Genomic DNA, 26,590 nt, shown 5'->3' with positions numbered 1-26,590 from the left:
AGCGCCGCTATATCTGTCTGCTAACAGCTAATGTTACTAGCTTTCCTCATGCCGATTTCAACACTTTTTTTCATTGTATTTAATCAATATGTTAAAATGGGGCTGTACCGTTACCTACGTTGGTTATTTTTCATTCTCCTCTATGTGTATCAAAGAGTGGGGAAATAAACACAAAAAGAGGCAAAATGATCGAAACTATAAAAGATCCAATTATAAATTTGTCATTTCCCGCCATGTTGCTATGTAAATGTATGTACATTTTCTAATGCATTTTTGATTACCTTAGAGAATAGAAGTAAATGTGTTATGAATTGTCAATACAATATTTCAGTAAGTAGATATTTCTTATGGAATTTCTGAATACTGAATAACAATGGGGGGGGGGGGGGGGGGGGGGGGGGGGTAAACCAATAAAGACTGAATCACAAAATAGAAAAGAAAATAACATTACCCCTACTAATGCAAGATTAAGGTATTCTAAACTGCTAAAATACCCATCTGATAAACTAAGAGGCTAACAAATCTATTATTGAGTCGTTTGTCTCTCCTTCAGCAAAGAACAATTAATGTGCAACACATGCAAGTCCCAGACCTCTCATTGTACCGAGCACTGATCATTGCTGTTGCCGCTTTAAATGACAAATGTAGCCAAAAGGCCCAACTGAAACTCCCGGCTGTTGTCTAGTTAATGTGCTCCTGCAAGCAGCAGGGTGTACTGCGCCAGAGATCATTTGTTAGAAGAAGAAGCAGAACTCTGTGGAACCACTTTATTATTATGGGCTGTTTATTTGCAGTTCAACAAGACCAACAGAGCGGGGAGTCTCCTTATGTGAACCTACGAGCTGATTTCTAAATATTGAGATACTTTGGGAAAGAGTAAATTATTTTATTTTGGAGTAGAGCTGGAGGAGGGTGGGTATAAGATTAGCGTAGCATTAGCTAAATTGTATCTTGTATTCCAAATATATCAGAAATGTTACATCCTTTTTCCACATCATTCCACTGTACACCAAAGACAATCGTATTGGCGTGACTGTTTATATACATTGTGGGGGAAACTTCTGTGTAGCAATGCAGGAGGAGTCACCAACTCAAAGGAGACACGGGGAGAGCTGGAGCTTTGATGTCAAACACTGATGGGTTTATTTGGAGCTTCGGCCGGAGAATTCACAAAACAAGTCAAAGAGTCAGAGGTTCTGACTTCACGGTAGAGTTGCCACGTCAATTCTGAAGAACTCTACCCCAGACTCATGTATTTAGCTAGTTCTGAGAGAATAATCAACATTGTGCATAACAAGATAGAATCATAACACCTCTATCAGCTGACGCCAACAGGCAGGAACAGGGAGACAAAACACTGAGAGCACAGCCAAGGCTACAGGTGCCTGTGCTCAGTCAGGACAGTATGAACTGATAAACTGGGTCAAAGTTATGGGCCTGGGAAAATATTTCCCCAACATACATGAGCTTTAATAGTGTCCAATAGCCAGGCTAGCTGTCCTCCTTTTTCTAGTATTAATGCCAAGCTAGGCTAACCTTCATGGCTCTAGTTTCATATTTTAACAGAAAACGTGTTATTTCACTCTGAAAAAGTAATATTACCAAAAACCTAAAAACGATTCACATAATGTACTCAACAAGTTGACCAACAGCATAGTTGATGATAAGAAAGATAATCACCAAATATTTTCTAAATCGAATAATTAGTTAATTTGTGTATTCAATAATGGCATCAAATGCGGTATGGAGACTTTCGGCTTTTTTGGTTTGATATCATATTAAACTAAATGTATTTTGGGTTTTTGACTAATAAGAAAAGACACAACCTTAGATATTGAGAAAATGAGATGGCCATTTTTCTGAAGTATAAGTACTCTTTAACAAATCTTGTGGAATGATCAGCTATTGCTGTTTGGTATGGTCTATTTTAGTAGTTTGAGTCTTCCTGTTAAAACATTCATGTTCCACAGCATAACAATTGTCCAATTAGGTCCACAAATAAGTAGTCCTAAATGTGGACCACCAGCACTTGATGTAGTTGCAAGACAAGCTGTGAAAAAGCCAGAAGTACAAACCTGTTGTTTAATATTTGTTATTCTACTTACAAAGGTTAAAGCTAAGCCTAAACAAACCTAGATGCCAACAAGATACAAAGGTAATACTCGCTCTCTCCCTGTTGCAACCTTCGCCTCCCTCACTCCCTCTAAGGCCTCCCTGTCTTTTCTCTTTGACAGTGAGCAGGTCCCTGTTGGCGCTCTGTGCTCTTTTACAATATTGTGGGAAAGGAGAGAGAGAGTGAGAGTGAGTAAAAGAAAGAGAGACAAGGAGACTGCCAGAAACACTATAGCATATCAAAGCTGCCCAGTGCACAGCCAACAGAGCTTTGATAGCGGGCAGGGAGGGGTGTGGGTCAGACAAACGTCAGGGAGAAAGGCTCGGTGAAATACTTAAAGAGGGGAGCGTGATCTATCGGGATCCCCACACTAGAGGGGGGAGAGCGGGGGGGGGGGTAAAGCTTTGAGGTGGTGAGAGTTTTTCAGCTGGATGTCCTGCAGTCAAAAAGGGGAACAAATTAAGCAGCGCTCCCTCTCTGTGTCTGCCTCTTTCTCTTTCCCCCCTCTGGCTTTCCCACTTATCTTTAACAAACAGCAGCTCAGGCTCTCAGCCACTGGCCGACAGTTTGTCCCAACAACAAAAAACCATGGCAACAACCGCTGCAAGAGCCTGTCCGGTTCCAAAGGTCCGCCCTCTCTGGCTTCTCCAACTCGCCCTGCGCTTTGAGCCTTGTGCAAATTTGGCTGAAACGGTAGATTGGAATCAATAAGCAAATGAGGAAAAGTGAGAGAAGTTTGTCGTTGATAAACTGCACTGCCGGTTGTTTGGTTCAGATGGGTGGGAGACTGGGAGTGGTGCTGGAATGAGTCCTAAAACCCTTGGAATGAGTTAGAATGTTAGCATTTTCGGTTTGCTTGTCTTGGGGATTTTTTCGGATGGTGCCTGAAATACATTTTGTGGTTAACCCAAGGTCACAAGACTTTCACGTTACGTTCAACAACTCACACTACATCAGTAAATATATACCACTCATGATTGTCTGAAGCTTTTATGTGTCAGAAACGGCGGTTAAGTGGCTAAGTGAGACCGCCTTTAGCTTAGCGAATGGTGTCAAGTCAAGCCACCATGATGTAGTTTGTTCATAGCCTATCGTTAGCTTTTTTACTTCAAGGGGTTCCATTTAAGTTTCAAAAATCATAAAAGTGTTGTCAATATATGGAGACTATCCTGCTGTGTAAGTATTCAAAATGTTTGTTTGCCACAGAGCTTAATTTCTGCAATATTATAACAAAAAATGCATTGCTTTTTGACATGGGACCCCTTGCGATGCCAACTTCCAGGTCGGCCTACAAAATACCTCAACACTGCACCGCTCTAAAAAGCTTGAAGAGTTATTAGATCGCCCTTGGCAAAGAAAGGCGATTGGAGCACAAAGAATGTGTTGTGGTTGAGTGGAGAAAGTGGAATTTGAAAAAGTGAAAGCAGAAGGACAAAGGGAGAGAGGCAGCAGTTTGTCAGGAACCTACACACACCTATCCGGCCTGCCTTTGCTGACGACACTTACACCGCTTCTGCTGATGATACAACTCTGCAAACATCCTTCACTCCACCCTCCCACAAGCTGTTTTTAACACTGCACAAGATACCTTATGTCAACTCAAACGTGTCCCAAATGCTGACAACCCCAAATTTGGAAACTCACAAACGGGCCAAAAAAGGAGAAAGATGTGATATGAGGAGTCACACTAGTATGGGAGTATCAAATGCTTCTCTTCACATATTTCAGCACCTTGTTGGGAAGTTAATATGCATGTCTTATCCAATTAAATAATAATTTGCATGCAGAATTTATTTACTACGGACAACTTTCAAAGGATATCCGTCTTATTTTTTATCTGAATATTTGCACAGTCCCCAAAGATCAACGGTGCATGCAAATTCACTAATTAAAGTTAGGTACGGTAACTTTATTTTTTATTTTTTATAAGAAGAAGCCAAACTCTTTCCTCAATGTTTGTGTGGTGCTGGGTATCAACATTGCAATACTTTGTCAAATTAAAAGTTAGGCATACATTAAGTACCACAAAAAAACAGGTATCAAATACTGGGTTTAGATTCATAGTCATATCTGTTCTTGAAGAGATGTTTTTATTTTAATATCACTAATTATATTTTTTTTTAAGTGTTCAATTTAAGCTTAAAAAAAGTATTGTGTTAATATTTCAAATTTTTATCTAAGATTTTATTAAAAGTATTATTGCTAGTAGAACAATTTGTTAGGCATCAATAGGTTGATATTTCAAGTGAGCATTCAAAACTAGACTTGTTTAACTTTGTACCAGCTAACCTTTCACATCTTCTCTGTACACATGTTAGCATGCTGGCATTAGCGCTTAGCTCAACGGACCACTGATCCAAACTACAGCCTCACAGAGCCACAAGCGTGACTGTAGACTCTGAACTTGACACATACAATAATTGCCCTAAAAATGACAGCACAGAAAGAGAAGGGGGAGCGGACATTCAAACAAAAGTAACTGTCGAAATTGAACCGGAAATATTTTGATTACAAGGTTTCACACCCGGACAATTTGATTGTATTTTCTGTAGTTTTCTGAATGTTTGGGAGTCGACTTGAACAGTCACTAGAAGATGTGTGAACCCCACTAAAACGACTATAGAAGATAAAGCCACTTTGGAAAAAAGAAACACTCACTGTGATGGATTGCCTATCTTAAGCAAGTTTCAAATCTTTGCAATTTCATTTTGTTGCCGTTGAAGATGAATGGAAAAAAAATGTCTGCCTGGTAAGTAGGAAAAGCTTTTGCAAAGTAGTAAGTGGGCTCTGATGTATAAAAAGGTTTGGCCAATCAGGTTCTTTACACACAAGTCATGGTTTTTTCATTTTGCTGAGACAGAATTATTGCTTTTATAGCCCCGCTACTTTTATGTACTCTGCTCCCTGTACGTGGAAACGGTTGCAAAATTATTTAAAGCCGAAAGCCTTCTCAGTGAGTTTACGTGGTTAATGAAGGTTCTTGTGGCAGACTCAATAAGGAGCTGTCTTTGCTTTGTTTAGTCGAGATTTAAATAAGTTTGGCAATGAGCCTGCTGCTTTGACGCTGAAGTGTTGCCTATTGGATCGCTTATAAAGTGGTCTCTCGGCTACGTTGCTTTGATTGTTTTTTTGCTTGTGTGTTTTTCCTCCTAAGACTTTTGTTTGTCATGTTGCTGCGTCTTGGTCCTTTGAAGAAGAGATTTTTAATCCGTGGGGCTGCCCAGATGAAGTCAATGACATTTGGACAGAAACACGTCCATATATTAACCTTTAATGAAGCACAGAAAAAATGGTCTGATGCGTTGCAATTTCTTATTAGCAGATCCAGAGAGTTCTTGAACAAGAAAGAGGATGACCGCGAGTGTATATGACAGGAGTGGACAAGAAAGGAAGAGTGAGTGGGAGTAAAACACAGAGGGTAGTTATATCCTAGGGTCATTAGCAGCATTTCAAAGTCACCCAGCTTTCCAGCGTATGCTGTTTGACAGGACCTGCCAACAGAATTAGGGATGAGGTATGATGGTGGCGTGATTAGACGCGTAACTCAGGGGAAAGACGGAGCCTGATCCATGGTTACAGCACACATACCATACAGCACCAAGAAGTAGGGTAAGAGATATGATAACCCCAGTCTTAAGAGATGGTCACTCATTGATAAGATGGCCCTGAAAGTCTTTATATTCCAATCCATGGTCCTCCTGCTAGACTAACTGATAAACACCACAGGCTCCCCCTAGGAGAGAATTGAATTCCCAAATTACCAGGCTTAAGATAACATACCTGGCTAAATTGCCGCTCTTTATGAGGCTCAAATCTCTTTGTAGATATTCATCAAAGGCCGCTTCACTCCTGATGCGGAGAACACAGGAGATGGGAAACAAGGAGAACAACACACAATCTGTTTCGTATTAAGGCCTCTGATCTTCTATCTCGAGTCCCTCGTTTTCCGCTACATTCCTTTAGCCAGGGGTGATGTGTGGGAGAAGAAAAGAGGGGAAAGGGGGGAGGGGGCTGGCATCTTCTCTGTCAGTGCAACATATGTGGTGAAGCTTCCATAGTAAAGTGGAAGGCAACTGATGCTTTATCTGCCACTTGTTCAGCCTTTTATGCGAGCATAACACAAGCTCCAATGGAACAGTTCTTGTAGATTTCTCTGCTTTACTACATTGCAGTTCATCTTACATCTTGATTCCTGACTTCCACTCTGGAGAAAAGTCTGAAGTTTCCATCTGCCCGGTGCTAAATACATTCCAGTGATAGTAGTGTTTGTTGGATAAACTAAGAAGGGTCCATCTGTTGGCAGCAGACTTACTCAAAGACACACCCACTCTAAGATTAACCCTACACACAAGCAAAACGCCTACACAAAGACGATGTTACTGCTGAGACGAGGAAATACCATGTAGGAGAAGTAGAACCATGAATTGGCACCTCATCAGATGCCAAAACTTCCCAGTGGTACCTCAATAGGGAGATGAACCGAATTGTATTGGCTGTAATCCTTAAGTCACAACATCAAATATGAGGTAAACTGAAGAACTGTAGATAGTTCAGACTGTGAACGTATCCATCGGGATTGTGCGCTTTCAGAAATGTCTTCACCAATGTAAGGAGAGGCAAGATGATGTGCAAGAAATTAGGCCAAGATAGACTTTTTTGCAGGATGTCTCTTGAATTTTTGCCAAAGTTTTCTAGGCATCAACGCATTGGTCTATGTTCAAGAATGAGGATGAAACTGAATGTCTTCTAGAGAGACTTTTAACCCTAGGCGTTGCTGATCTGTCAAAGACAATCTCATTACAGCTGATTGACAGAAGCATAAGCATTATGATATCCAGAGAGAAAAAAAGGTTGTTTGTCAGACCAAAAACAGTTCTGCGTAACCATAGGGGGTTTGTGGTAGGCAAGGTCCAAGGTGAATTCTTAACGTCTTGTTATATCAGCATAAAACCCAAAGGTATTCAGTTCAATATAATAACAAAAATGAGAAAAGGCAGGATTTGAGAGACTGACAAAGGCATTTATTTTCTTATTTGCAAGAAATAATATTTTCAATTAAGATTAAAAGATTCCAGAAATAGTGTGGGATTCATTTTCTGTGGATGTACTAATTGTTGCAGCTGTAGTTCTTGTTCAGAATTTATGATGAGTCAGCTTTGGCTGAACTCTAAGTACTGAGTCAGTGCAGATCAGGTCGCTTATAATGTGCAGACAGCCTTAAAGGGCAACTACAGCCTCACATTCTGCTAGAACCCTCCCTCCCAGAATATCTAAACAGAGGAGTGAGGGACTATAGGAGATGTGAAGAGTCAGGGGACATGGGGACACTGACTGAACACTGCTCACTAGTGAGTCTATTGGAACTGAAACAGTCCCTAGAAGCACATTTATGAGATTTGGGCTGAGCTGAACTTTCAAATCAGGCCGAAGCAAGCTCATCTTGTGCACACAATGTTCGTATTGTTGGAAGAATCACCACATTATCTATGTGCTGATGTGGATAGCGCAAAAAAGGATTAAGTGTGCATCTCCTCTTTAAGTGAACTCTATTAATAACAACATTTATTCCTGTTGTTGCTTCTCTCAAACTTCAAAACTATACCTCAGTTCTGCTACTCACTTAATCCACTGTTTGTTCAAGCAAGGTTTGAGATGAAAACATAGTTTATTCTATACACAAAATGGCACAGAAAATAAGCACGGTAACGAACTACATGTAAAATGTATATTACTTATGTACTGTACGAGTCATAGCTTTAGTGAGGCTGCGTACAAGGAATACTCGCAGGTTCATTTTTTCCAGTTCATCAGCCCTTTAGCCAAAAAGTTGATTTCAGTCTCCAAGAAAAAGTGAGCCATAGCACTGAGACAAACCATCAACTAGACAGGGAAATAAAACCAAGTTCTCCACGGTTTCCTCCATAATTATGTTCTTGTCAGGATGGAAAAGCCTAGGAAACAAGATCAGACACTTCAGCTCTCCAGTGGAACGCGTACTAATGAAATAGTTTAAAGTGTGCTGGAAGCTACTCAAATGAAAAATTCCAACTTTAAATACATAAAAACCTGGAGGGAGTCTGGTCCCATTTTGTCGTTTAGCGAAGGTTTGGGGCTCTGCTTTGTAAGATCAAAGAGCAATACGACACGCATTGACACTCGGAGCGACACATCACGTAGAAGACATATTCACATACTTTGCCACTGACAGCACTCATGGTAGACCATAATGCAATGCAATCGCGAGACATGCTGTGTTGAAAGGGAGCAACTAACTTTTTCCGGGGAAATAAATCCTACTATAACTCTCATAACAGACGTGTTTCAGCAGCTGCTAAAAATCAACAAGTTAAAGCCAGTCTCAGGTGGGGGGGGGGAGCTGGGCTGGGGCATCAAGAGGAATTCTGGGAAATGTAATCAAACTGAAGAAAAGCTGAGGGAAAGTGGACACAACCGAAAAGGCAAATGACAACAGGATAACAGAATGTGTCCGAGATCCCAGCCTGATGATTTACAAAAGCGAAGGAAGGAATTTTCCTCTGAGGCAGGGCGTTCCACTCTTTTACCAAACAGCAAGGGAAACTCCAGTGACACACACATGCATTCCTGCCCAGATGCACGCATGAAAACAGCAGAGAAAACCACACACATTTGTAGGCATTTACGCACACATGCACTTGTTCTCCCCGTCTCCTCTTCTCCCCCTTTATTGCTCTTTTACAGCGGTTTCATGCGCACGCTGTCTACCTCTCATGGCACATTCAGAGCATGAACACCCAGAGTCAGCAAGTCTGGACACAGCTGCTGAATATTCAGCCCCGCGCTCTTGCTTGCTCTCACCATCGCTGTCTTCTCCCACCTTATACTCTCCTTATTTTTCCCCTTCTCTCCTGTTCCAATCTACTCAATTTCTGACTGCCTCCCTGTGAAGCTCTCCACAGCTCTGCCGCCGCCACCGCCTCTGCTCTCTGTGCTCCACTTTCATTAAGGGGCTCTCCTCTGATAGCCCTTCATATAACACTTAATCATCATAACAATAAGAGCACTCTCCCTCCGACGAATCACCTCGAGGGGCCGGTCCTAAAAGATCCTCCGCTAACTGATGTCATTAACTGCTCAAGCTGCTGATTGGCTGGAGCTGCGCAGGAGAGCCCGCCCCAGGTGTTTGACGGAGGGCTCAGTGGGGAGCATGCAGGTCGGACAGGCCAAGGACATTCCTCTAATGGAGAGGAGAGGAGAAAACACACACATACATACATACACACACATACACACACACACACACACGAGCGCAGGCACAAAGGCTCTTGCGGGGAGGCAGAAGACAAGGCGTGTTTGGTTTTTGCAGTCAAGAGAGAGATGAATAAGACTATTGAATAAGGGGGAGGGAGGTTTGAATAACAGTATTTTACATGAATGGATCTTCAGGGAAATGACTGCTTCAGTCGCTCCCTCTGCTCTCTATTTTCTGCTGCGATTTGACAACAGGCAAGTGTGTGTGTGTGTGTGTGTGTGTGTGTGTGTGTGTGTGTGTGTGTGTGTGTGTGTGTGTGTAGGGGGAGTTGCATTTTGGCTGATTGAGTCAATGCTGCTATCACGCTGTGGAACTGACAGCGTGCCATATTATGTTGTTGTGGGTGTGTGCATAGATGAACAGTGAAGGCGGCTTCACGCAGACCTAAACGCACACAAACAAAACTGCACAGCCACACACACACACACACACACACACAGGTCCAAACCACAGTGAAATCACAGCTGTTCTCAGTTGCTATGCGGCAAGTCGCGCCATCGTCTCAGATAACACACACGCACACGGGTGCGAGACGGGGACAGTAACACCACACTTGGCAGGGTCGGAAGGTCACAGGGGTATTGTGACAAAGTTGCCTAGCAACAAACACAGGGCACATATAGTTCCCAGGGTGATCTCCCGTGTGAACCCCTGACCAGATCTGAATGTGGTTATGATGGATGCGGTGACAGACCATGATTATTTCGCACCCGGCTCTTAACGTTAGCACAGAAATGTGTTTGAATGTGCTGGTATCATTATAGACCGCAATCCATCTTCAGCTATTGTTAGCACTCCGCACTTAGGAGGTTAGCATGGTCAGTTGCATCTAAAAACATCAACATATAGTCAGTGTTTTAGGCCACATTCTCACTTTTAAGCAAGTTCAGTTTGGTTGCAACCGGTAATGTCGTTAACTGTGTATTATTTTGTCCCTTGAGGCTTACCATACCCCTTGCTCTACTGTAACCCTGTACAGCACACCCCTGCGGACAACATTAATACAGTAACAGGAAAGTGACATTGAATGCAACTTACTAAAGTGTGTTTCCTCAGGACTGCAGTCAGCGCAGCGCATCTGTGTGCTAAATTCTTTATAGGTTATCACAGGAACAAGGCTCCTGTCCTCCCTACCTCCATCCCACAGAGTACGGTGGTGTTCAAAAGCACAAACAGTGAGCTGGGAAGAAAATTGGGGGTTCTGCGAAAGCTGAATCACAATCGTTTTTTGGTAAAAGAGCACTTGTCCAAGGCTGCGTTCAGACTGACATTTATTTAAATAAAGCCAGTTTTTCACCTCAGCAGGGGGCTAACGCAGGGGGTTTGAGCTATAAAGTTTAACTAGACTCAACCTTTGGTGCAACGTAACGTCATCCAGCAAGGCCCTGCGGTGGCCAAGCCGACGCATGGAAGCACAAAATCCTGGTGGTTGACTTTGTATCGCGAGGCTTTCTATGGTTCACCTTCCAATTTCTGCAACTAAAGATAAAATAATTGCTGCCATGACGACTTTCCACAGTTGTTAAATCATATCTGTGAGTACTACAAACCGCTGTGCTGGGATCTGATAAACCTTTACATGCATTCATCTTTAACTCCAGCTGATTTCTCAGTGGTGCATTAAAAAACACACCAACGCAGCCCCCTGCGCGTTTTACACAGCAGGCGTGCTTTTATTCCAAATCCATGCTAAGTTGTAAATTCCGCCTGAGACTGATTTGCGCCCTGACACCACCATACTGCACTCTTTTTAATCATTTGCCAAAAGTAATTAAGTCTTTGGGTTTGGTAAGAAATAAAAATGCAGAACTTGCAGCAGTTTATTGTCTGCTGGAGGGGACAATATACCAATTTATATAGTCATGGGGAGTCCTGCTAGAGATTTGTATTATTTAATGGACAAACATTTATTCTCTGACTTTGTATTTAGTAACTTGATCATTATTTAAGGTTTTCTTTTTATTGTTTTGTTGCTTTAATGTTGAAGGCAGTTTCAGACAGAAGGTGAAATGGTATTTAATGGTAGACAGGTGGAGGAAAGGCATTTGTTTTTATAACGGGGCAAGCCAGGGGAAAAGGGAGACGTAAAAAAAGCCATTGTTCTTTGTATTGTATTGTGTTGTCAAAACTTAAGACAATAAACCGCCCTGGATTATATCCCTGCCTAAGATTTGCTACTTGGTAGCAGTTTCATTTTGAGTGTTTTTCTGAGGACAATTAGCCTCAACAAGTAGCACTCATCCTGTGAAAACTGGGGACGTTTCAAGTCGATCTTGAGGATTGGTATCAAGTCTGATCCAGGCATATTTTAATGGGCAAATTAAAGCTGGTCCAAATCCGATCCTACCTTTCCTTATCGAACTTTACTGAGTTTTGTCCACCTCAGCTTGCTAGTGCTGCAAAGCCCTAATGACAACCAGGCTCTGGAAGTGTTTCTCCGATATGAGAGGAATTAGAATGTGTTAATGCCAAAAAAAGATTTGGTCGCACCAGTGGTTGACTCTGACACCCAGGTTGGCAAAAACACAGATTTGCCGAGATCCAATGGCAACAGATCTGTTATTATTAGAAGTGTTTCGTTAGTTCACTTTTGCAGCCGTCAATATGCTCAAATCATAGCTGTAATAAGTTGCTTTTATATACAAGCGTAGTTTCCCTGGTCTATTGGTTTACTTCTACTGTTGTCTGTGAGAATACACAGTACCTGCACACACACACTGTCTTCCTCCACAATAACTGTATTTCCTATAAAACAGTAAAAATAATGAAGTTCCCTGTTTCGGCATTACTCGCAACAAAGTGCTGTGCGCACTAAAAACCATCATAAAATCAATAAAATACATTTTTACAAATCGAGTTAAAAACAGTGGCCTCCGTTTTTACCTTACTGCCTCCTTTACTTATTGATGTCACATGTCAGCCCCTGTGCCTCCTCCATCTTTGCCGTCTCTTTCCACTGTGTGCCGTGGAACAAAGCAGCGATGGCAGAGAAACTTATCTTTAAAAAGAAACTGCACAGTGTTGTGGAATCATTTGGTAAACTGTCACAGAGAGCGAATCCTATCTCGGAGAATGCCACTCACACACACACACTAAAACACACTTGCACACACAAGCTTACGAGCACATGCACGCACACACACACACACACACACACACCAGGACTTTGGTGTTTACATCATATGGGAAGGTATTTTTTCCCCTCGCACTGCCAGGGAACAGGCCCACGCATGGACACACAGAGGCTGACTAAGGCCCTAGGACTCCTGGGGGGTGGGGTGGGGTGCAGGGGCTTGTGCATGTGTTTGTGTGCATTTGTATAGAATTACTGCAGTTGATCTACGTCCAACTCCTACTTGTTGAAGTCAAGCTCGGACTTTGTTATCGCTGCCAGGCAAGGTTTTTTTTGGGGGGGAGGGGTGATGTGTTCGACTGTGTGTTTGCATGTGTGAGTGTATTTGTCTGTCTATAGGGCTGGCAAATATATTGATATTATAGAGTGGCACAGTGCATTTTTGTTAGCCAACCCGGCTAGCATCACAAGGAGTCGCTCGACAAAAAGCAATGGGATTTTTCCAAAGGTTTAAGAATATTCCATCCCACATTTATGATACTTACAAGCTTTTTTCAGCAGGATAATTTCCACATGTTAACACCACTTTTAGACTTTTTTTTTTGCATTAATGCATTTGCCAGATGTAAAAGCTAACGTTGGTCTATAAACAATCTACATCACTGTCGCATTGCTGTCGTATGACACAGCGTGAAAATCCTTGTGTTAACCACAGATCTTATTTCAGCCATTTAAACAAAAACAGGTTTAAAACACGGTTGACTTCAATACGAGGGAACCAAATGTTTCTGGGTTTTAGGACTCATTCCTGCACCACTCTTTATTGATAATATTACATAGCTGTCTTTTCCGGGTATTAAAGGCCTCATTACATTACATCTAGCTGTTGTGTTATTTGCGAAACACAATACTTTTACCCACTTAGCCATTGTAAAAGCACCAGTAGGCAACTCTACAATAACATGGTAATATCAATAACTGGGTATCTGATCAGTAATATTGCAATGCTTGATTTTTCCAATATTGCCCAGAAAATAAAAATAAATGTATAGACTGTTTCAAACTGTCACTGACGGCTCCTCTTAAAAAAGGGCCGGTAAAGAGCCTGAAATTGACATTCATTGAACATTTTATCTCCTTTCAAACCAGAATATTGTAGATGGTTTCCATACCCAATATGTTATTATCCAATAAAGTTAGGCATGACAAGAAATGAATAACTCCCCTTTATGTTATCTTCGCAGCCATTTTAAGAGAAAGTGAGCCTGGGGGGACAATTAAAATGAAATTATTTTTACTTTGACAGTGCAGCTGAAACACACCTGGCTGAGATCTGCACTGTACCGAGTGTACTTCTGTACAGCAACTATGATTTATTTGCGTTGTTGTCGTATGTGTGGTTTGTTTTTTGTTATTATTTATGCATGTGTGTGTTTGTTGTGCAGTGGTATCAAATCATCCTGTGTGGTTACTGGAATGTACCGAGGACCGTTTGTGGTTTGGTGTAAGCGGACGAGCTAATGCTAATCAGTTTATTCGAAGGAATACGCATATAGTGTGTGTAATGTGTGTTTATATGATTTGTTTGTGTGTTGCTCCATTCATAAACTGCTTAGTCACTGTTTGGTGTGATTTCCTTACAGTTTGGGGTTTGAGGTTAGAGATGGGAAGAAAAAAGGGCTGGCAGAGAGACAAAGAGTGTTTGTACGTCTTTGAGTGTGTTAAAAGCTCCCACCCAACATTAGGTAGCTGATGTTCAGCCACAACACTTGGAGAACACAACAGGCGGCCTATTCAACCCAAGATGCAAATAGAGCACTCTTCCTCAGTGCTTCGCTCAAACTGCGTGCTAAAAACAGATATTTTCTGTTGAGAGCCGAAGAAGGCAAACCAGCAAATCATTCCTCATTCTCCATGACGCTGTGTTTTCTCTTGCTAAAATAAGAACTGGCACGTACAGTATCTGTGGAGACGACCCAGAATCATCTCGTTCTTCTTTCATTCACTGCCTGCGATTGTTGGCGAGCATCGGGATTGAGAATCAACAAAGGTCAGACATTCGCAGACGGAGGGCAGAAGGGCGATGGAGTTTCCAATTGCGCGACGGTGGGATATTCGTTTCAAATATAACCCTCTCTCGGGGGGCCGCAACAGGCTGCAACAATGTCTCTGTGAATCTTTAAAATGTCTCATGTTGCTAAAAAAAAAACACAAACAGCACAATAAATATCTGCTGTGAAGTCTTTCCACTTTAAGGGAAAGAAAGAAGGGGGAGGAGCAAACACATTATATAAATCAGATAGATCCTGAGGTCCTTTTTGTCTCCACACACACACACAGTGTATGGCTGCATCCACTGTATGACATCACTGTAGCTAGCCAGAAAGACAGCAGAGTCAGAGAGAGCCAAGCTGACGTCACCCCATTCGCTCAATGTCAATTACGTAATCAAGGGGTCCAACGGCTGCAGGACGGGCATGCTTTGTGTGTTCTTTTTTTGTGTGTGATAGCATGCGGGGCAAGAACACATAATTGCAATCTCATGTGTGAGAGGAGACATAAAATGAGGCATGCTGATGACATCATTAGCGGGAGGCGGTGACATGGCGAGAGTGTTTGGGGAGAAGAGGAGGAGACGGAGCGCTGCAAACAGAGGAGTTATGCAACACAAATCAAACTCAACAGACTAGAAAGGGCCTTTTTTTTGCCTTTTCTCCGTGTGTGTACAGTGTATACACAGTGTGTGTGTTAAGTGACTTTCCGCTCGCACTTTTACTTGAGGCGAGGAGTGCATTAAAAACACACAAGCACTCAAGCACACTGCACTGAAATCTACACACACACACATGCATATACATACAGCCTCTCTCCACCCCTCTACTTATAAACAAAGCTTCCTAAGGACAGGAAATCCTTCCACCCACGTTCCTGTGTTGCTCGGCAACCAGAGCGGCGTCACCGTGTGCATGCCTCCACCGCTGAAGACAACACACAAAGACGGAGACGCGCAGAAACAGCAACTCCTTGAACTCCTTTGAAATGTACAGATAGCCACGCCAAAGTAAAAAAAAAAAAAGGCTAATACTCAACACAGCTGCCCTCCCATTCGTCAGCTATGGACCTAAACCAAACATGACATCACTCCTTGTAAATAAAAAACCCTTTTCCCCTCCGTTTATGAAGTCTATTTTTACACAGGCTGACGTCTTTCCATATTGCTACTCTGTATGTGTATTTGTGTGCACGTGTGAGAATGCGCGCAGCAATAGCTCAGCATGAATCAGTACAGAGAGGCTAATTGAGCTGAGGTGCCCATCACTGTGGACAATGAATCCATTCTGAATCAGCAGGAGGCCTATTGAAGACAATTATAACCTGGGGGATTCAGAAGAGCATTATTCTTCTAAGCCATTTTGGCCACTCAGGCTGGCTGTGTTTTCACTGCTATTTAAAACCTCGCTTTTAATTCTTCGGTTGTTTTAACATATGAACCAGCACATGAAAGGCAAAGGTCATCTAAGAAAAGATGGAAAATAAATAATTAACTACTGCAAACTCAGTAATCCACTTGTCTAACTTTGGGAAACGAAACAGAAAGTGGCACAAAATGTATAAAACAGCATGATCTGTTTTATAGTGAAACAAAGTGGGTCCAAAAGTCACTCTCTGTTACAGCTAGTAAGTAACCCTAACCCTAAAGACATCATAGTCTATTGGTGTTGCCTATTCTTCAAATGTCAGTTCAGCTTACTGTAAATGTTTAGAAAGTCAACACAGGTCACACTTAATTTAAAAAGTGAGCAAATGGGTATGTTAGGGCGTTGATGGTCCCTTAATGCAGCTCACGAAGGCGTTACATATTGCACATTTTAGAGCCATAGTTAAAACAATTTGATTCGGGATAATTTGGTTGAGATGCATTAGCTGTTAAAAGAAATGTCACAAATAAAAAAAAGCCTCCTGGAGTCTTAGGTCGCATTCACACCAGCCTTTTATAGTCCGGTTGAATCAAACCCTGGTGCGTTTAGCCGCTTGGTGCGGTTAGTTTGGGTCGGTGTGAACGCAGTCCGAGACCTCTGAAGTGAACTAAACAACCGGACTCTCGTCTGCCTAAAAGAGGTGGTCTCGGACCGCTTGCTTGTGAACTCTGGAGCGGTTCATCGCTGGTGTGAACGCAGTCCGCACCAAAACATAGGAAGCGTAGTATTTACGTGTCACAAGAACGCGGGTGTCTTCAGAATCGTTAGCGAAAGAGTGAAGCAGAATGAAGTGTTGAACAGTGTCGTGTAAAGTAAAAACAACTATCAAACTAAAAACTATACATAAAAGTCAGAGCCACCTGCCGTCGGTGAAACCCCCTCCTTACTGCAGAACGTCTCTCATTATATGTGTTATAATGTTTTGTATCGCACGTTGTCTGATTATATAATCATATGCGCCGTTGCTAGAATCTGTTGATATGCTCTCCAGATTAACAACAGCATGAAAATAACCTGCCGATGCTCCATGGCGGAGGCTCCGGCAGAAATTGCCGGGATTTACGTTCTTACCCCTTAATGTCTGACCAATTGTTGAACAGCATTTCCGAGCACATGACTTGTGTTTAAAGTTTATAGTCCGTTTGAATTTTGCCTGTGAACGCAAACCGAACCATCTGAAAAATTAAACAATGTAACAAACTGTCGTCTGGTGCGCACCAGTGAAGCGGACTATTAGGTGTGAATGCGACCTTAGTGGGTAAGATGCATAGAACCGCAACGGCATTGGTTCAATTGCAGCAGTTGTTGCATCTCCTAAACCCCTGACTTACAAAGCATGACCTACAAAGTAAGGGTCACATGGGGTAACCATGCGCAAACTACCGCTAACGAGCTAACCAGATAGCATGTTTATTGCTGAATCACTATTATTGGTAGACTGGTTCCGGACCTCCTGATTGGTTCATAAATTCAAAAAGGTCTGTTGTTGTTCGGTCCACCTATCAGAGCTTTGTAGTCTTTATTTAACTTATCATTATGAAGTAAATGTTCAGCGCTGTAGAGTAATGACACCATTAGCGTTTTTCTTTAAGACATGACCTATCTTCGCAATTCTGTCGGACATAATGTACGATATCTCGGGAAAATTAAGGCTTGATTTACGGTACGAAGGAAGTGCGCCAACCATTGCTCAAGCTAAACAGGAAGAGGTTATATTATTGTTTTTCCTTGTAGCAATTGGTAGCATTGACCAGTTACCAAATCCCCAGTAGTGGATATGGTTAGATGTAAAACAAACGGTCATCCCCTGTGCCGTTTTGTACACTACTTAAAAAAATAAAAGTAGATAGTCTAAATAAGTCCAAACAAATTGCTATATTTGTCACAGCTACCAGCAGCACTAACTGTAATACCAATTAGAAATGTGATGGAGGGAAAAAATGAAAAGTTAGACAAGACTTTCAAATGAGTTATCTATATTTAGTGGCCTTCAACATGGGAAATAAACCCATGGCAACATTATCGGCAGCACCATGAGGTACTATGAATGACATCAGTGGATGCATCTTGACATTGCTGCAGCTTTGGTAAACAACTTATTGAACTATTTGACCATATATACAAAATGAACAACACGATGAAGCTTTTAGCAGTGACATGCCAAGATACAATGTCAAAACTCTTTGTCCTCTTTTCAGTGAGTAAACAATCCATAAAGGACAAAGCGTAGGTGTTTGCCTATAAAAGGAAAAAAAGTCAAGATATTTGTATCTCTTTTGCCGATAAGGTGCACTTCTGTAGTGTTTACTTCTTAGAACTACATGAAGCCTGGAGGTTTTTTTTCCTGACTGTGCATTTTCTGCCATATGGCTCCTGGGGCCACAGCTGACCAAAGCACAGCAGTGGGTCATCGTGTAGCTCCAGGCACGGCTAATACAATCAGAACAATTTAAAAAGAGCCGCTTTAGAGTATTTACGCTGAATAAATCATGCGCTGGCGTCTGTGCTTTTATTCAAAACACAGACTGTTCAATGCATTCACACATGAATTATAGATCCATTATGGACTGTTTGGGTTGTGTTCAGGGAATCCGACTAACAACAGTTGTTCTGAGCGCACTAACCCACTGAGCCATCCATACCAATTATCTGTGTCCAGGGTGGAGTCTGAATTCAATATTCAATTTACACAATTCAATCTCACATCAGAGCCTCAAAGCTGGGATAAGAAGTGGCGTCTAAAAGGGCCGGACAAAAACAGAGCGGGGTCTTCGGAGAATCACAACTGTCTCCAAAGTGAAAAAGAAGCGGGCTAACTGAACGCCACACCACAGGGGTGTCCATTGAGAGACAGGGAGAGGTGGAGGGGCGAGAACTCCATTGAGTGCAGCCATGGGGGGTCAATATGTGAATGAACGTTTGGCATGGAGGTGAATTATGAATGAGCAGCACTCTGAGCGCTCCTGGAGAGAGCATGTCAGCCCCCCGTCTCCTCCACTTTCCTCCCATCTCTCCTCCTCCTTCCTGTCCTAAAAACCTCCATCTTCCTCTCTTCCGTATCGGTTTCATCCCTCGCTACTGGATTAATCTCCTCATCTGCCTTATTCTCCGTCATCTGATCGCTCTTCCTCCCTACAGCCTCCCCCCTTTATTAACCCTTCTTCATCTCCAGACCAGGAGGAAGGGGAGAGGAAAGGGGGGAGGGCAGAGGTAGACACACACGCCGTCTGTCTGAAGAGACGACAGAACATTTTCCTGCACATACATACATATTTACACAGCCTCAGATGGCTACACACACATTTTTTAGACACACACACACACACACACACACAGGAGCAAAAGATAATATAGAAGCAAACAGTCCTGCACGTGCAAAGGCCGCCGCATGCATTAAGTGAAAGGCTCTCAGGCACTGACACACACATTTCTCCCAGCTGTTATGCTGGCCACAGAGTTTGTGTGTGTGAGTGTGTGTGTGTGTGTGTGTGTGTGTGTGTGTGTGTGTGTGTGTGTGTAGTCGTCTGTGTGTAATCCAATGTGCTGCTGCTCAGCCTGTGCCACGCTCTCTCCTCTGTTGCTGTGCGTCTGATCAGATCTGCCTCCCCTCAACCTGTTTGCCGTATATGGCACACATGCACGCGCACCCTTACACACATATATCACACACACAAGAAGCTGCTACTACGTATCAAGCCTCATTCAGTGTCAACCAGGAACACAGAAAATCCACTCTGTGCTGCTGAAGCAACCTCCAACCAGAAACTGTGTGTCAGAAAACTCTGCTCACACACACACAGTGGAGGAAAAATGGGACTTAACTTCAAGTAGCCTACCTAAGAAGTGTGTGCTGGAATGGGATCAGTGTGTTCCTTAAAAAGTATCTACTCCTTTAGATCCCTTCACTCCAGTTCCCAGCGGTCAGCTCGGCTCGCTTACACACTTTGGTCCCCTTTATAGCTGGTGGAAAAACAACCCGAAAAACTCTCACAAATGTATATTTAGGCTAAACAGACACTTAGCCACACACATTTTTGCCCACCCCTCACACAGACACACACCTCCACGCTCCCCTTTAAGTGCAGAGCCAAGCAGCACATGTCAACACCCCGCACACACACCTTCTCCAGACCCTGCATACGATACAGCCAAGAAAGACCCATAAAGTCACCTTAGGATCTTTCTGTGTTCCAGAACAGCCAGACGAGCCCCTTCTTCACAGTCTTCCTCTCCTCTGTCAGACTTCTCTCCTCCTCTCCTTCCGTCCTTCCTTCCTTCTTTCCGTACTGTCCGTCCGTCCGTCCTCTTTTCTCTCTTCTTTCTTTCCCTATTTTTCGTCTCGGTTCTCGGTCAGTTCCCAGCGTTTCTCCCGAGCCCCTCCATATCCGCCCCGCCAGTCGTTTCTACCACCGAGCGAGCGTACCTTCACACACAAACACACACGCGCACACACACACGAGCCGCTGCGTTCCTATAGTCTCTCCCTCTGTTTATCCCCTCTCTCCCCTCTGTCGGAGAAGAGCTCGCAGAGTGTGTGTGAATGCGTGTTTGTGTATGCTTGTGTGCGGGGATGTGTGTGTTTCTGTGCTCTGCCTTGCCCCGCCAGCAGCAGAGAGAGGACTTCCCCCGGAGCCCGCCCCGGGTCCTAGCGCCGGTCACGTTCACTGAAAGAATGCCATTGTGTACGGAAGGTATAAACAAAGATCGTCTATAGTTTTGACAACACGATGCACACATTTTTTTGGCTTATTTTGCATCTTTGATTTTTTTCCTATAATCTTATTTTACCAAAAAGCTTTACATATATTATAATTAGAATAAATACATTACACAATACTGTTAACATGGCTATACAATTTAGAATTGAATTGAATTGAAAAAAAGGGCCTGTTCATTTCATATTTAGAAATAATAGACTACAAAATATTTGAAGAAGAGACTTGTCTTCAACAAAGTCTGTTTTGGAGTATACACACACACACACACACACACACACAAAAACACACCAACATCATACAATACAATATAGGCAATTAAGAGAATAAATGAATAAAATCACACAAAAAGCGTTGGCCTTATGTGTAATAATTGTTGTGTCAGTGCAGGAAAAATAAACATCAGAAGCATATAACTTTCCAGACACCACAAACATAATTAGCAAAATGCATACAGGCACATATTTGCAGGCCATCTGCAGAAACAGATAGATAAATGAGCAGTGCCATGGATAACTGCTGTTCAACCCCATCTACGGCTCATTTAGAGCAGTTAACATCCAAAAGGTAAAATGTAGGTTTTCATCAGTAAGTTGTTTTGAGTCTATACCAGAGTGGTCGCTATGGCAACAGCAGGGCAGTAGCTGAGACAGAGAGCCCTGCAAGGGTGCAGGAGCCATTACAGGACGGAGGATGGAGGGGACATGCCCTCTGCATATGATCACGCCTGTAAGACCTGATTTGTTCAGATAATAAAGCACTATTTTCACGTTGTCTGCGTATGTCAGGGCCTAGTCAAACCTCTTCCTTTATATTGTGTGTGCAAATCCATCTCAGGTCCCTCCACTCATACACACACATATTGTCCCTCCTCTTCCACTTTCAAAAATGTTTCCAAACATTAAGCATTTATGTGTGAAAAAAATAAGACTGCAAATGTGAGCAATGGCATACAGCTCTTGTATTTTGAATCGAGTGAGTCATCTTCTCAAACGTACCTGATCTTTGGTGCAGCTACCTTCTTCCTCATCTCCCTGCACCTCCCTCTCTTTTCTCCCTCCAAGCGTCATCAGGTTGCTATAGCAACGGCCCGCCTATGGGAGACAGAGATCAGATCATTATGGACCATGGGATCCAGAAACTGAAGGACATGATTTTTATTTATTTTTCTGCAAACACAGGAAGTGGGAACCCTTAACAGGGAAGCTTGAACTCATTCTTAGTTAAACACCCAGAGTAGCACTGCATGGCTTTGCAGAGGGAAGTTTTGCTGGGTGCTGTTTGGGGTGAAAAATGAGCTCTGGTAATCCATTTAAACCCTTCAAAAATACAAGTAATGCCTGTCTAGAATCCCGGCACGTTGCTAAAAATAAACCACATTTAATTAGATATGCAAATGAAGTGTTTCAAGATGTAAACATGTTGCCCCAAGAAACGGTTAACCAGAACTTGCTCGCACACTTCTGAATTAATGGATCTGACAGACGTGGCAGTGATCGGCCTACTGAAAGCCCACAGTCAGGAAATCCAAATGTGCTCTCATTTTATTTATGGGTGGGGAAATCGAAGTGGGAAAAGTGCATTGCAGCATGTTCAAGTTGAGAGATGGAAGCATAAAATACACCAAGGAAAGTGTTTTGTTTGATAAAGATCAAAGAGAATTGTTGGGAGAAAGAAGTGTGTTTACGAGTCCTCGAATCCAGTCTGCCTCTCCCTGCCCCTATTATTAGTGGGAGGCCTTTCCCCACCTTTCTGTTCGTTTAGTTTGGTCTGTTTCTCTGTTCTGGGGGAAACAGACCTGAGCATGGGACACATCTGGGGCTGTGTGTGTGTGTGTGTGTGTGTGTGTGTGTGTGTGTGTGTGTGTGTGTGTGTGTGTGTGTGTGTGTGTGTGTGTGTGTGTGTGTGTGTGTGTGTGTGTGTGTGTGTGTGTGTGTGTGTGTGTGTGTGTGTGTGTGTGTGTGTGTGTGTGTGTTTGCACTGAGAGCCTAGAGGGCTGCATTAAGCTGAAGTGACAGTGGGGATCTTTAAGATGACTCCCAAAGAGATCTTATCTCTGAGCCCCAAAAAACTGCCAAGAAGAGGAGAGGAGAGGAAGATATGACAAGATATGATAGGAGAGGAGAGATGAAAGACAACAGAAAAACGGGGTTAGCAAGCAAGGAAGTGTCCAGGTAGCAAGGTAAGATTAAGCCCCGATATATGTGATGCTCTTTACGGTACAAAAGTACAATGGAATTGGCTTAGCTGTTTATCTGCAGAGAATCAAGGTAAAGTTTTCCAAGATGTTGCAAATTTGTCTGGGTTTGTTCGAGTGAAGAGTTGGGAATCAAATCCAGGCGAACAGAATGAGCGATACCCATTTACATCTGGTATAAACATGCAATCTGTATCTTAGTTATCTTAATAACAAAATCTGATCATGGGTCGTTGCATGTACGTCTGCTATTAAAAAGTATGGTAATGTTCTTGTTAATGCCATCATGCACACATTTTGATTGGGAACTCATTATCATATGCACAACAGTTTCAGTGAAGCAGTCGTTGGCAATGAAAATCATGGCTCCCTCCAACAATGCTCATTAAATATGTATTAAAATGAAAATCACACAAGTAAAGCAGTATGGAAATCCAAGACATTAAATAGTGCAACTTACAGTAAGTACATTAGTTAGGTGGGGCCGTCGTACTAGTTGACAAACACAATGGGTTGTCGGGCAGATTTGTTTTAGAAAGGCCCTAAAAACGACTTTGTATCAACTTTTTTAAAGCTTTAGGGAAGTGGCCACATGTGTTAAAGTGTATTTAAACCAGACCAGACCAAGAACACATTCAGACACATCCAGATGTCTGACAAAAATTATAGCATTTCATCAGGACTCTGACATGAGTTTGGACATGAACCTGAACTTGCCTGATTTTAACCAAACGATTTTGGCTAATATTTGGGAAATGTTACGCAAGGTTAGAATGAACGCCATCCTATGGTTTCACATTAATGTGCAGAGTTTTTAGCTGAGGTGTGACCAGGAACATTTGATACCTAGTTGGAAAACCATTAGATCCTAGAGCTGTGCAGTGATGACTTATTGTTAATGGGGCTAGGAAGTTAGCATAGCAAAGTGCTCCCCTGACAAAAGCAATGTGGATTTTGGAATATTGCAGAAAACAAGATATTTGGCAAATGTTTATGATATCACACATTTTGTTAATCAGGATAATCTCCACATATTAACACCACTCTATGATTTTTGAAGCGTGAATGCAATCACCAGAAGTAAATGACTTCATTTCACCACCGCTAAGCTAAATGCAGACTCGTGTTTGGCGGGATGAAGTTTAGTTGTCTCATTTAGCAACTGCTGTCCTATGACACATAGAAGCATAACACTTTCAAGTAGTGGGGTATTTACTGACGTATATTATGTCGTAGAACAAAACGTACAATTATTTTATGCTTGTGTTAACCTCAGACTTTATTTCAGACATCCAATCAAAACAAGTTAAAATAACCATTGACTTCAAGACGAGGGAACCAGCAGCAGTAAATGCTGACTCTTTAACGGGATTTGGAACTCATTCCTGCACCACTCTATTTTGGAAGAAGACAGCACAACAAGAATACGTACCTAAAAGAGCACCAGTCAAATAAAATATTGAAAAGCAATGCTAAAAAACTGTATTGAAACATGACATTTCTGTTTGTTCCATGCATTCATATATTATAAGTGCGGAACATCAGAGATGTATGGAGCGTTGAGGAGACTGTTCATATATGTTTTCACTCTCTTTAGTTGAGCTGAAGCGTCATTGGACGTTCGAGTCACATGCTTGATGTGTTTAATCATTTTGATCACTTAAACTGCTTCCATTGTGTTTTGCTTTTATCAATATAAAAAATATTTCACCTTAGGAAAGCTTAAAAGTTTGACTGAACTTCTGGGTTTTCCACGCAGGTTTTTTTATTCGCATATAGAAAATGCAGATAAAAACAGATGGATGGAAAAGCACGTAATGTATTTTCTGAACAATATTAACTCTATCAGTCATGGGGTTTGTATGACAAATAGCTTTTCCCCTGCATTCAAATAACACTTACATGACCACAGTTTTATTTGTTGGTTATGTTACCAGGATCCAGCTGGACAACACATGCTTAAACAAACAAATTGCAGTGGTCATTCTGGTGGGATTAACAGTTAGAGATTAACGCTAATGGTAACAGGGTGAAACTGGGTAAAATGCTGAATCTAACATTCACATTCACATGTAATATGCACTTACTGTAAGTACTCTGACGCAGACACGCATACAGCTCAGAGAAAGTGAGCGGCCTGGGAGGCGTCCACCCATTCATGATCCTTCATTCTTTAAATGGGGCTGCCATCTTGGCCTGTCTACCCGGAGGCCTCAGCCGGGCAGAGGGGTGGGTCAGCAATCATGTGTGTGACAGGAAACAGGCAGGCGTATTGGCTGTCAATCAAACAGCCTCTTTATTTCCTATCCTCCATGTGCGTTTCTCCGGCATCTCACTGTCTCTTTTTTTCTCACCCCGGATCTCCCTCAAGTCTGACAAGCAAAAAAGATTTTCACTTACTTCAGAGAGGGAAAATAAGTGAGAGCCGGGTGTTAGCGTCTTCCTGTCTCCTTTTACCATTCCCTCTCTTCCTCACACACACACATACACACATACTCTCTTTGTCTCATATGTATGAAAGACAGCTCGCAGGGGTTTGTCATTGTAACACTTTAGTGGACTATGTTTTTAGATCATCCCTTACACTTTTTCTGCAGACAGGCAGACACATAACATTTCTCAGAAGACTCAGGAGAGAGAGAGGGGAAGTTGTATAGTCTCTCCTTCCGAATGCAGCTGAGTGCTCCACGCGGATCGATAGTAATCCTCGATGGGAGCCGTTTATTTTGGAATGTGTGTGAGGCCCAGTGGGTGACAGTATCCACGTTCACACTCACACATGCGTGCAACATTATAAATCTCGCTGCAGCTGGAGTTGCGCTCGCACACATAAGCGCAACACGGCAGAGACAAACTGACACTAAAAGTTAATTCACAACGACAAGAACACACTCAAACTCGCTCAGGGCCTGAAGAGCGAAGCCTCCTGTTGGGCTCGCTTCTCTCCTCCACTGAGCAGGACTCACACGGCTCCAGGCTGGAGGAGAGGACCCAGTGTGTCTCAACAACGTCCCCTGCCAAGGTCTCTGTTTCTGGGGATGGCAGATCTCAGCAGCTGGCTGGGCTGGAGCTCTCTGTACGCTCACTCCAAGCCACTGGCTGTCTTGTCCTGCCAGGAATTTATAATTCTACAATCACAGAGGAACTTTTTTTCCCGCCTCCCTGACCGATATAAGCAGGGATTACATTTTTAATAATTTAGATGGAGCTCTGTAATAAAAGATCCAGCTACACCAACATTTACAATGGCGTCATGGAGTAATTAAGTTATTTCAGTGGATGTGAGTGTTTGTAAGGGTGAAGTACATTTAACAAAAACATGAATTTGTATATTCCCTTCCATATAGGGTTCACAATAATGGAACAGATGTGAACTTGAGCCACCAATACCCAATTATTTAATGCAGGGGTGTCCAAACTACGGCTGGGGGCCAACTGCGGCTCGTGGTCCATTTTGAATCGGCCCGCAGAAAATTAAAAAAGTATAATGGAATATGGCCCACACATGAAACGTGTGCTTGTCTTATATTGTACCTCTCAAATATATATGTAGAAATATATTACACAGTATTCATGTGATAATACTGTATGCCCAATTTTCAATACATTCAGTCAATTAAAGTAAAAAATATATATCTGAATTTATAAAAAAGCTTCCTTTTCTTAATATATGCAATCTGAGGCTTCTGTTTTAAGGGATTTGCAAACACTTTCTTAATATT

At 42.4% G+C, this 26,590-nt stretch overlaps 1 protein-coding gene across 1 annotated transcript in view; it reads right to left on the bottom strand.

The window, feature by feature from the left end:
• The window catches only part of LOC117498412 (forkhead box protein N3-like), a 66,852-nt gene extending 46,331 nt beyond the window's left edge, over window positions 1-20,521 (bottom strand). The window contains exon 1 of the mRNA XM_034150498.1: window positions 20,128-20,521. The gene's annotated coding sequence lies outside the window, so the exon portion shown is untranslated. The remainder of the gene's footprint in view (window positions 1-20,127) is intronic.
• Window positions 20,522-26,590: the final 6,069 nt, after the last annotated feature.

The sequence above is a fragment of the Trematomus bernacchii genome, unplaced genomic scaffold, assembly GCF_902827165.1.
Source record: "Trematomus bernacchii unplaced genomic scaffold, fTreBer1.1, whole genome shotgun sequence".
NCBI lineage: Eukaryota > Metazoa > Chordata > Actinopteri > Perciformes > Nototheniidae > Trematomus > Trematomus bernacchii.
Note: the sequence above shows the minus strand (reverse complement) of the source record. Positions and strands in the feature narration are given on the sequence as shown.